The 12,868-nt window shown below is 37.7% G+C and overlaps 1 pseudogene; it reads right to left on the bottom strand.

Annotated features, from left to right (window-relative positions):
• Positions 1-12,029: 12,029 nt before the first annotated feature.
• On the bottom strand, positions 12,030-12,630 carry LOC149267441 (exosome complex component RRP4 homolog pseudogene; annotated as a pseudogene).
• Positions 12,631-12,868: the final 238 nt, after the last annotated feature.

Raw genomic sequence — 12,868 nt, 5'->3', positions numbered from 1 at the left:
AAGGGCTAAGCCAGGTCACGACCCCCAAGGAGATGTCCGGGAACTCCATTTCCTCCTAAATGTATTTGGGGAAACAACCATGGTACTTGAGCACCAAATGTTTCTCGGAATCTTTGATACCCAAATTTTTGCACAGGGTATGGAAAAGATTTGTCAGCTCATGCACATATTGATCCCTTTACTGCCATAGCACAGTCCATTTTATATACTTGTAGTCATAGCTCCCGAAAGGGTAATATTGTTCCTTGATGGCGCCTCAAAAAGAATTCCAAGTGGGTACTATTAGAAATAATGAGGATTCCCTCTCATCCCTCTGATCACAGTAAGTTTCGCACCAATCCTTGACGTGGGGGGTGGATTTAAGGACTGCAAAAGTAATAGTTTCCCTATTGGAAAAATCATGAAACGAAAAACATCCTTCCAACAGATTTAACCATTTATCTATGATATTTTCATCTATCTGGCCTTCAAATATGGGAATGTCAAAGTTTATTTGTACCTTAAAGGGAGTGGTTGTCGAATGAATATGTGTCGCATGTGGGCATCCACCGGAGGATGGAAAAGTTTCCCATCACCGCTTTCCTTTGCCACTCGAGGTCTTTTTTGAGCAATATTTTGAAATGATCTCTTGCTCCCTCATATTTATTTTCTTCCATCATGGGAGGTCATCGGGGTCGGCAAGGCTGGCCTTGCAAAGGTTCAACCAATTCGAGCCCTAACTCCTTATACCCCAACCTCATTAGGGACATACACAAAAAGAAAAAGAAAGAGAAGACCGCTCTGATACCATTGATCCAAACTTACGTAGAATGAAACATAATACAAATATAAACATAAACACAAAGATGCAGCAGAAATAAATCTTCATTTCATTAATATCAAAAACCTATAATATGCTTACATACAGAACGGAAATAAAATAGCTTGTGCGATGGTAACTTATCTCTGAGAAGATATGTGGCAGCTACATGCCCCTAAACTATGCTACAATGAGGCTCAAGTGCCTTTTTATTATTGAACAACAATGGAAAACCCTAAACAACCAAAACCATAACCCTAGGAGATGGAACGCCAAGAGTTTGTTGGCCCCGTTGGGGTTAGTTGAATAGCCAACTTCCCAGGGTTATAACTTGGTCATATGATTTCCATTTGGCATGTGTGATGCCTTGTTAGAAATATCTCTCTGAGTACTACAATATTTTCAACAGGCCCAATAATTATGAGCATGTTGCAAACCTCAAAAAAAATGTCGTTTAGGGGGTCAGCCAAAAACCATAACCTAGGAGATGGAACGCCAAGAGTTTGTTGGCCCCGTTGGGGTTAGTTGAATACCCAACTTCGCACGGTTATAGCTTGGTCATATGATTTCCATTTGGCATGTGTGATGCCTTGTTAGAAATATCTCTCTGAGTACTACAATATTTGCAACAGGCCCAATAATTATGAGCATGTTGCAAACCTCAAAAAAACGTCGTTTAGGGGGTCAAAATAGCTCTAGAAGTTCAAGACCCGAAAAACAACTAAAAATAGTAAATTATACTATAATTTGTTGACACCTAATCATTGCAATTGGGTGATCACTTGTAAATAATGTAAATAGTAAATAATTGAAAATGAAGAGTCGTCAGGTGAAGCCCAAGAGTCTCTCCCTCATATATATAACCATTAGTAATCTTAATGAATAAACACAATTGGTTTTGAGGAGTTACCTCCTGGTCTGACATGGTATCAGAGCCAACCCCATTTTTGGCATCCCTTTCTGCCCTTGTAACTCGCTTCTTCCATTTTGCAGTCTGTCATATCTACCATTATTCTATCATCTATCCTTTGGCCTGATTACTTCTCTGTGTTGAATTAATTAGATGTTGTGTATTTTTTATTATGGTTGGTGCACTCTCTCAGTAGTTTTTTGGAGCGTTGAAGTAGCGTATTGGAGCGTTGAAGTAGTGACTCTAGTACATGACTGAGTATCCTATTGGTGAATAAGAATTAAATGCTATGTGAGTTGTGTTTTCCATGAAATTTATTGTTGCACGTTATTGTTGTATGTATCTGTGTGAATGGTGAGTTTGAAGTGTTGAACAATCGCTAAAGCAATCTGAAAAAGGCATTGAATCCATCTTGAAAAGTCTTGGAAGAGGGCTTTGAAGTATGTTGGTCCTAGATTATGTCTTCGCTTGCATGTGGAGTATATGCGATGGGTGCATGACTGTGTGTTATTGGTGCTATTTCATGACTGTAAGGTAGCATGTTAATCTTGTTGGTTTCGTGACCGTATGGTAGCATATAAAATACACAATTGCGTATTGTCTCCACTCTCACAGTCCTTGTGGCTCCGTGTCAACCATACATACACCTCGCCCTCACAGTTGACTGCTCTCTGACTGCAATACCACTCCCACCACTCTGGTTTCCTGCTGGCATACCACCATACTCCAGGTTGATACCATGTAGCAGAACACACCGCCTCCTCCCACAGCGCAGTGAAACATATTGAATCTGCTTCCTGATTTATTTTTTTTAAATTCGTTCCCCACTTCATTTCCGCTACCATATGTAGCCCTCCCACTCGACTTCCTGGATTTTATGCCATAAATCTACTCCCATTTTTTTAAATCCACCCTTCATTCCTACCAGGCTATGGGCCACTTTTGTAATACCTCTCCCAACTGCGCACTGCCTCCATACATTGACTCCACCATTTCAGATATCCCCATAAAACACCTTCCTCATACGTTGACTCCACCATTTTAGATATTCCATCCACCACATAACCCCTCCCCCAGTTAATAACTATGATATATTATCCCTCATTATTTTTTTCCAAATTTAAACAGACTTTGCCACCATAATTACAATTTTTTACAGTATATTGCCAGAAGTATTTTTTTTATAATATACATATTTTAAAATGCATTCATTGATATCTAGTGTGGGAGTGGTTCTCACTGGGAAGGAGAACTATACTAAGTGGTCTCGGAAGATCAAACACACTCTCATTTTCAATGAGCTGTGGAAAGGAGTTTGTGTAAGAGGAGACAGTGAACCGGGAAAGCCTACCTTAGACAAAGAATTTTCCATTTGGGAAAACAAGAATAACAAGGCCTATGCCTTGATTGCAGCATCTGTAAATGAAGAGTTGAGCTGCCATATTTCACCATTTTCAAATGATTTTGAAGCCTTACAAAAATTGAAGGAACTCTATGACTCACACTCTGCGCTTGAAGTTGTCCAATTGATGATTAAATTGTTCAGCCTTGAATTACAAAATGATGATCCTCTTGCTCTTGCATCAGAAGTAAAATCTATTATGCATGATATCAAAGTCACTAATGTTGAACTAGACATTCCTCTGATAGATTTTGTCAAGGAAATTTATCCCACTTATTCAAATTATCTTGAGTCATCGCAAGCAAATGCAAACCTCAAAGAAATTACCTTTGACTCCCTTGTGAATATATTTGCTAAGAGAGAGAAAGCTTTTGGGAAGAAGACAACTCCTCAGTCTTCTGAATAAGTTGTGTGTCTTGCACATAGAAAGAAGAATCATGCTCATGCTTCTTCTAGAGGAATAGGTGTTCGAAGAGGAAGAGGAAGTAGAAATTTCAGGGGCAGGGGGAGCAAACACTCTTCAGGGGAAAATTCTTATCATCATTACATACGTTGCAATAGAGATGGATCACATGATGCATCCACATGCAAGTTTCCTTGGGACATAATTGAGCAAGAAAGAAGTCAACCCAAAGGTAAAACCAATGACAAAGAGAAAGGTAAAGCACTTGAATTCGCTCACTATATTGTGGCACATTGTAATATTGGAGTACATGAAGACTTGTTTAATGCTTCACTTGCTTCTTCGAAAAATGATTGGTTGATTGATTTAGGAGAAACTTGACACGTTAATTTTAGAAGAGATTTTTTTGAAAAATTTACTGACAATGTTGATGGAGCAGCATACTTTACATACTAATAAAAACTCAAGCCATCAGGACTTGGCACAATCAGGCTCAAATTGCCTGGTCTTCCAGACTTTCTTTTGCATGATGTTTTATATCTCCAACAATTGAGGAAAAACTTGTTGTCCTTGGTCCACGTCCACCAGCAAGGACGCTCCATTCATATGTTTGATGGAAAGGTTGAGGTGAGAAAAGCATCAGATCACTCACTTTCCATGACAAGGATAGAAGAAGAAAGACTTCTTAAGATGCAAGGTACCTCTGCTCGTGCACAAAATTTCTCATACAATTCTCATTATGATGAAGATACATTTCCATCAAGTCTATTATGGCATGCTATATTTGGACACTTGAACTATGACAGCCTTCACTTGTTGAAGAAAAATGGTGTTACTGGTTTGCCTACAATTCCTAGGAAACTTAAGCAATGTGATTTTTGCATTCTAGGAAAGCATAGCAAACAGTCTTTTCATGATTCACATTCCAAAGCACATAGAAAACTTGAACTCATTCATTCAAATATATGTGGTCCAATGCCTGTTACTTCCGCAAATGGAAATAAATATATGATGACATTTATTGATGACTACACCAAAATGTGTTGGGTTTATCTATTGAAGAACAAGTCTGATGCTTTTCAAACATTCAAGAACTCTCATACATGGATTGAAAATGATGCACAATCCCATATTGGCTCTATTTGCACTGATAATGGAAAAGAATACACTTCAAATGAATTTAAAAACTATCTTCGTTGGCATGGGCTCAAACATCAAATAAGTGTGCCTTTTAATCTCCAACAGAACGGAGTAGCTGAAAGAATGAATAGGACCATCTTAAATATGGTATGTTCCATGATTTTTTCAAGAATGTAAAATTGATGTTTTGGGCTGATGCAGTTCTATGTGTTGTATATGTAAAGAATAGATGTCCATCTAATGTTATTAGAAACAATACTCCTTATGAAATGTGGTATGGCCACATTCCTTTAGTAAAGCATCTCAGGGTCTTTGGTTCCACCTATTATGCCTTGATACCAAAGGTACATAGAAACAAACTTGGTGCAAGGAGTCGTAAGTGTATCTTCTTGGGATATTCAAATACCTCCAAAGCATACCATCTCTATGATGAAGTTAATAAAAAGTGTGTTGTATCTAGAGATGTAACCTTTCTTTAATCTTCCAAAGCTGACAATGTTGTTGAGCAGCAACATGATTGCTTGGATAGATTCGGACATGCAAAATCATTTCAAAAATTTGATAATCATGTTCCACATCTTGAAGGGGGGACTCCTATACTGGATCAATATGTGGAATCTTCTTCTGAAGAACTCTCTTCCCCACATGAAATTCCAACCACTGATGATACTTTGAGTGATGTTATTTATAGAATTAGGAGACTCAATCTTGATTCAGTCCCAAGTCAATCAACTGAGCAGCCTGGACCATCTCAAAAAGGTCCCCCAAAGTGGCTGACAAAGACACTTGAAAGTGTTCATCCTGATGAGGTTGGAAACACAGGAACAAGAAATTCAACCAGGAAAAATGGAGGTGATGTAGGTGCTTCTAATTCACTTGTTGATATGGATACTTCTTATGATTGTGAACTGAATTTGTCTACAGATTTTGAACCAACTTCCTTCAAATAAGTCACTTCTCACGATGAATGGAAAGAAGCGATGCAAAAGGAGTATGATGCCTTGATAAACAATGGCACTTGGAAGCTGGTTGATCCCCCATTGGGAACCAAACCAATTGGCTGCAAATGGGTCTACAAGAACAAGTATAAAATTGATGGCTCACTTGACAACCACAAAGCTAGGATTGTGGCAAAAGGTTTTGCACAAAAGGAAGGGGTCGATTATGAGGAAACTTTTTCCCCACAAAAAAATGGGCTACCATCCAGACACTCTTTGCCCTAGCAACTCGGAACAGTTGGAAAGTCCATCAAATGGATGTAAAAACTACTTTCTTGATGGAGATATGAAAGAGAATTTTTTTATGTCCCAGCCTGAAGGATTTTTTGTGAAGGGACATGAACATAAAGTATGCAAACTTGTGAAATCCTTTTATGGCCTCAAGCAAACACCGTGAGCCTGGTATGAAAAATTAACTGAGCATCTTCTAAAACTCAACTTCAAACATTTTGATCTTAATGATGCAACTTTGTTTGTCAAGAAAGTTGGCAAAACAGTTGTATATCTTGTGGTATATGTAGATTTTCTTTTGATGACAAGGAACAATGAGAGCTACATTGCATCCATAAAGAAATAATCGAGGAAATGTTTTGAAATGATTGACTTGGGCTATGTTCACTACTATCTTGGTATTGAAGTAATTCAACATCTGAAGTCTATATTCCTCTCTCAAAAGAAGTACATTGGAGATCTGTTGAGCAGGTTTGGCATGGCTAAGTGCAATCGTCTAACTACTCCAATGGAACAAAACTTAAAGCTCACATCCATTGAAGGAAAAGAATTTGAGGATGCAACAAAGTATAGACAACTTGTAGGAAGTCTCAACTACCTGCTACTACACCAGACATTTCGTTTAATGTTGGAATCCTCTCCAAGTTTATGCAAAAGCCTTGTAAGGGACATTGGTCTGCTACAAAAAGAGTTCTAAAGTACTTGAAGGGAACCCAAGACTTTGAACTCAAATATGGGCGACTTCAGCTTGATTGGATATTCTGATTCAGACTTCGATGGAGACAAACAAACTAGAGTATCTAGTTCAGGTTGTGTTATGAGTCTTGGATCAGGGGTTGTCTCCTGGAGATCACGCAAACAATCAATTCCAGTAAATTCCACAACATAAGCAAAATATGTGGCAGCAGTTGAGGCAACAATAGAAATTGTGTGGCTCAGGAAAATTCTAGAATATTTGCAGGTAAAACAAGTACATTCAACTCCACTCGTGATTGACAACACCTCTGCAATAAATTTGGCCAAGAACCCAAAGTTCCATGATTGAACGAAGCACATCAATACAAAATACCATCTGATTCGACATCATGTTGAGGCCAAGACAATCCATCTACGTCATTGTTCCACTAATGAGAAGATTGCAGACATCTTCACCAAAGCGCTTGGAAGAGAAAAGTTTGAAAGATTCAGAACAATGCTTGGACTCACCAACATCCCTTTAGATTAAGGGGGGGAATGTTGAAACCTAATCATTGGAATTGGGTGAACACTCGTAAATAATGTAAATAGTAAATAATGGAAAATGAAAAGTCATTGGGAGGTGAAGCCCAAGAGTCACTCTCATGTATATAACCATGAATAATCTTAATGAATAAACGCAATTGGTTTTGAGGAGTTACCTCCTGACCTGACATAATCAAGGAAATTGATGAAGCCAACGAGAAGCCCAAGTGGAATAGGCAGGTGGCCACCAATATCCACCTGAATCAACAACATTTCAAGAAATCTACACTCGAGTGAAAGAAGAATTAGAAATTAGCTCCAAAATTTTATGGGCCCCAATAGAATTATTCACAGGGTTGAACAATGGCATATCATTTATAATTTCCTTTTAGCATTCATAACATTTTTCATGTATCTTTTTCTAAAAACGATTTTGGAAGAAACTATGCAAGTTTAAATAGAAATTCTAAAATCAAATGAAGGAGGGAGGTTGGTTCTTGAACCAAAAAAAATTATAGATTAGCATTATCTGTTTCTTTAAAATAAAATATGATTATGAAGTGTTGGACACCTAATCTGTTAGGATTGGTGTGGAGGTATTCCAACAAGTATAGAAGTCTAAGAGACCTCTTGGAAGATAAAAACCAAGTTTCACACAATGTATTATCATGTGTACCATTTGAGAAATGAATTGGCATTCCACGCTTATCTTAATTTGATGTATATTTTAGTGTGTACTCTAACAGTAGTATCAAAGCATTAGGAGTTACATTTTCTTGGGAATTTGCATTAGGAGTTACATTTTCTTGGGAATTTTCATTTCTTCACCTTCCTCTACCTTCATGTACACCTGCAAGTGCCGAGGATTCCTTTAACATTTGTTCTCTGAGTAATTATTTTCTTCCATTTACCAAGATTACCTGTGTGAGTGCTCATTGAACATTTCTCTTACTCTCTCGCAGTTGTTTCCTGTCCCAGTTTCCTTATTCTCTTGGGCCATAGAAATTCTCTATACCCTTGTAGACGCGCAGCTCTACAATCTTGTTACCATTTATTTGTTTCTAATAGCATAGGTCTGTTGGCACATTTTCTTTCACCTAAGGTCTTTGAGATCTGTTACCTATTCTGAATCCTGCCTCTCACAATGTGTGTGCCAACGTCACTCTTCAGTTAAACCATCACCACATGCTCGATTGCCTCATGAAGCAGCTCCACATGAATCCCCAAACTTCTGCGTTTTTTTTCCACTACTCAAAACCTCTAAATGTTTCCAACCAATTGACAAGTAATTTGGTGCAGGAAACGTGTAACTTGATGTTTTCATCTATGCATTGACACATTCTTGAATGAATATGGAATCTGTGGCATCTATTACATATGGCCAATAGTGGATTTCGATGCAATACATGCACATGTTGTGCATAGAAAGAATGTTTCTTCTTGTGAGGGAGATATGCACATATAGCTCTTCTAATTCCACTGTTTGATTTTGTTCCGAAGCTTTGAAGGTTGGAGCTTCATCCATTTAATTTCTGCTAAGGGATTTAAAACCAGGGATTTATTCTGTACGTATAATAAATCGGAGATATAAGTTGTAGAGGGTTTTATCTTCAGATAATAGTGTCACAATATTTCATTGTGCCCATCTGGTAAAGTATTGATTCAGATTCAACAATAAAAAATTTCTAAAATGAATTTGTTGCTAGCGCAAAACTTGGCATGGGGATCACTATTAAAGGAATCGTAGGCGGTCTGCAAGAGGTCTCCATAGAGGAGAATGGTTTCCCTCAGATCATTTTCCAGCAGATCTAGCAACCCTTCCTAGTTTTCGTTGCCCTGAACGACTCTCCTTTTCACATTATCGTCTTTCATTCCTAAAGGTTTCTTCTCAAGAAGCTTCTTGATTTTCACGCTTCCTAAAAAGGAGAGTTGTTCTAAGTTATTAAATCAAGTATTATCATTGTGATCATGAATTGTGCAAGGCATCAAGTGCAACAATTCACCAAGATTCTCATTTTATGCGAACGGTCAGTTTGAGAGGAAATCATCCCCACTCATTGTTGTGAATGCTCTATCTTTGAATTTTGATGAAAACAAATAAACATCCTATCTTGTGCATGTCCCCGGCCTTAGTTTTTAACACAATAATTCTTCCCACAATTGTTTCTACTTCTCCCTGATCAAATCCACTACAGATTGGAGCCCTCAGATATGATGATCCAAGCACAATCAAGGCTTTGGCTTGCTTGTGGTGAAGAGAATAAGTGAAAAATTTTATTTCATGTATCTTTCTAGCCAATAAAATGGGTGTTATATCGTTTTCTGCTCATCGGCTAGCATGTTGCTAACAAGAGTGGACAATGCTTTGCCTCTAAATAATGCTACTTTACTTTCCAAGATTTCTTTCCTGTGGGAACATTGTCATCCACTCACCTCTTTAGGTGACAACTTAACTTCAGCTAGCAACTCAACATCGATTGATATATCCTCACCTCATCTCCATTCTTAATTGAACTTAAGTGAAACTATGTGCATTGTCAGGGTCATGCACTTAAGGTGTGGTCATATTTTATTTCATGATGCATTTTGTTTTGAAAACAAGAGGAAGTACATTATGTATGCCCATGAAATAAATACTATGAATTTGCATCCTTTGAAAAATGTATGGATTCAACAAGTTTAAGTTTATTTAGGTTTAATATTCTTGTATTACCACATTTCAGGAGTGGTTTTATTTAAGAGTGGTTTCTTTATAAAATGTGTATAATGTATTAGATATGTATGTTCACTTGTACTTTTACATTGTAAATGGGCGCATTTTTAGTTGAATCCAACACCATTTATTTTCCAAGCTTGAGAAAATGACCAAACTTGATGGATCATTAGAGTTAAGAACACTCTAATCGTATAAAATGTTGACAACACAATAAAAATCAACAAATTCGCTCTCTCTAACATTTAAGCACTTTTACAACATGCAAAGGAGAAAATCAAGTTTCTCCAATTCGAATCTCAACTCCAATGAGATGAACTACAGTAGAAGAGTCATCATTCTGAACCAGTTCTTGTTCAGAACAATTCTCTTTTTGAGTTTGAGACAGGCTCCCATTAGCATCTAACACCTTATCAGATTAGTGAGGCCACTTCAAGACCAGATTCACATGAAGATGTGACAGTTCAGCTTCCACTTCCCAAGCCCATCATCAAACCTTGGGAAGAACTTATCAGCAACAAAAATACAACTAGTCTCAAATATGAAAAGGATGTGTCCTTTCACATTCTCAACTACTCTAAACCCATCAATTTTTAGAGTGTTGGGTTTCTTCAAGACAACTCATCTTTTGTTGCTCCTCTTCCACAACCACTTCAAATTGTCAAATGCCAACATTGTGATCGGGTTGGCCATGTGAAAGATTAGTGTTTTAATCTTCACCCTTGTGAGCACTATGGAAAACATAGTCTAAGTCATCATTTAGACAAATGTTACAGACACAAGGCTCCTGCAAGAAAAAAGATTCACTTTGGTTGCATCGCTTCTTGGAAGTGGTCTTCAACAACCAAGAAGATATATCGGTCATACTTTATATTTCATTCCCAAGTATTGACACATCTTGCAGTGAAGACACCTTCATCTTCTCACCTTGCATCTAACAAGGGGAATTGATTATTAGTGACTAGTTGTGAAGTTATATCAAGCGAGCCTAAGCCATAGCATGAACAAGATCCAACTGTCAAAGCCTAAAGCTAGAGTCATCTAGTGCCAGATTCATAGTTGTAGCCAGAGATAGATTCATGTTCCATGAACATGATTAGTTTGATGTCCAGCCTTAAACCACCAGTTGTATAAGACTTTGACTTCTACTACCCATCATGTTGTATTGTGTAGACCATAATGAAAGGTAAGCATGAGTTGTTATTTCATTAAAGTTGATACAAATATAAATACAATTTTCCAACCATTGGATTCAACTTCCAAGGTCTCTTGGACTCCCTAATGGTTCACATTCCACACTATAATCCTAGCACATTAGTTGTCCAACATTCCCCCCCTTAATACGGAGGGGTGTACATGAATCCAAGCAGAGAGATGAGGACAATTGCTAATGGATAAATGTGCTCTCTGAATCTAATGGTTTAAGGAAGATCACAAACCAAATGGGTAGCAGAAGTCGAAGTCTTCTATCTAGGGTGGTTTGAGGTTGACCACCAACTCGAAAAGTGTAGCAAAAGATGAAGTCTTCCACTAATGATGGTATAAGGCTGACCATCAACTCTCGAACTTGGCTCAAAGTAATTCCTAGAACAATTCCAAATTTGGTTAGAATCTAATGTCTTTTGCGAAATGCAAGTGCTCATCGATGATGGTTTAAAGATAACCATAAACTAATAAGATAGTGGTTTGAAGTTGACCACAACCTATTGGAACTTGGCTCTAAGTCTCAACAGTTACTAGAACAATTCCAAATTTGGCTAGAAGTTGCCTTTTGTTGATTGGAAGTGTTCACAAATGGTGATTTGAATATTAATGCAAACTGATGTCGATTTGAAGATGACCGCAAACTGAATCAAGCTCATAATTTTGGCTACAACTTTTATTCTAGTTCAGGCTTGAGGCTCTAGTTTTAGTTGTTTCTTAGGCTCTCTTGTACATATTTTGATTGATAGGGTTTCCAAATGAGAAGCCTATTTTTTAATCATTAATATCATTTCCCCCTCAAAAATAAGGTGAGGGCAAAAATGTTTTTGCAATGCCCGCATGCATGAAGATAAAAAACTATGATCCTCCATGTGTAAAACTCAACATGGGTGTCGACTTCTACTAAAAATGCACCCTTTTACAAATAAATTTAATTAAGAAACTTATAAAAACACTATTGCAATTTACCATTATTATGTTGTTTCTTACCAAAGCAGTTGTCATCGCCTTATTGCTCCATAAGATGAAAATGTTGCTTTTGTCGCTTAACTAGATAAGTAGAAGTTGTAATAAGTTGACAATTTTCTAATTTTCCATACTTAAGACTTCGTGCTTGAAGATGAAACCTTCCATCATGCTGACAATCACAAACTTCAACACAGATAACATCATAACATGGTATGCATGCTCTAACTCATTAACTAGTGTTCGATGTCTTTGAATGCTATATGGAAAATTAATAGAAGAGAGCATTAGCATAGCATGTTGATTAAAGTTGTTGTCCACTAGCCATCATTTTCAAGCAACCTCAAACACTCAACCAACTACAATGTCACCATTCTATAGATTATATCCATATTTGAAAATAAGAACAAGAAAAATTTTATTGACACGTTCAACCACACCACATAACATAGCCACCACTTCACCATTTAGATCAATGGTTCCATAGCCTTTTAAAATCCCCTGTGATTAGTAGTTGGGAATGGTGTCACCCACATCAACACAAACTGAGGGAGGAGCTTAGAGGTTGGATGTAGCAATTATTTTTGGGCTCTAAGGGGTCTAGCTTCCTAGTTTTCACTCATGTGAAAGTGAACTCCCCTCATTTTAGACCTCCCACTGCTTCAGTTGTGCCACTTTGATTCTCGCACTACCTAATTTTGTTCAACCACGGCTATGGTTGGAGGGTCATGGTCGAGGGCTCTAAGGGCATGATGGGTAGGTGATTGGCTATCGAGGATGAGAACTTACCTATTCACTGCTCCTATGGTTTCAATTGATGTGAGGGAAGGCGAGTTAGGCATTTCAGGCACCAAATCAAGAATCTTACCATGTCTTCTCTCG

Source organism: Pinus tabuliformis, chromosome 6, assembly GCF_031772625.1.
Source record: "Pinus tabuliformis cultivar Carrire ecotype Pingquan chromosome 6, CPIR1, whole genome shotgun sequence".
In the NCBI taxonomy this organism is placed as follows: Eukaryota; Viridiplantae; Streptophyta; class Pinopsida; order Pinales; family Pinaceae; genus Pinus; species Pinus tabuliformis.
The sequence above is the reverse complement of the archived record's forward strand: the minus strand, read 5'-3'. Positions and strand labels throughout refer to the sequence as shown.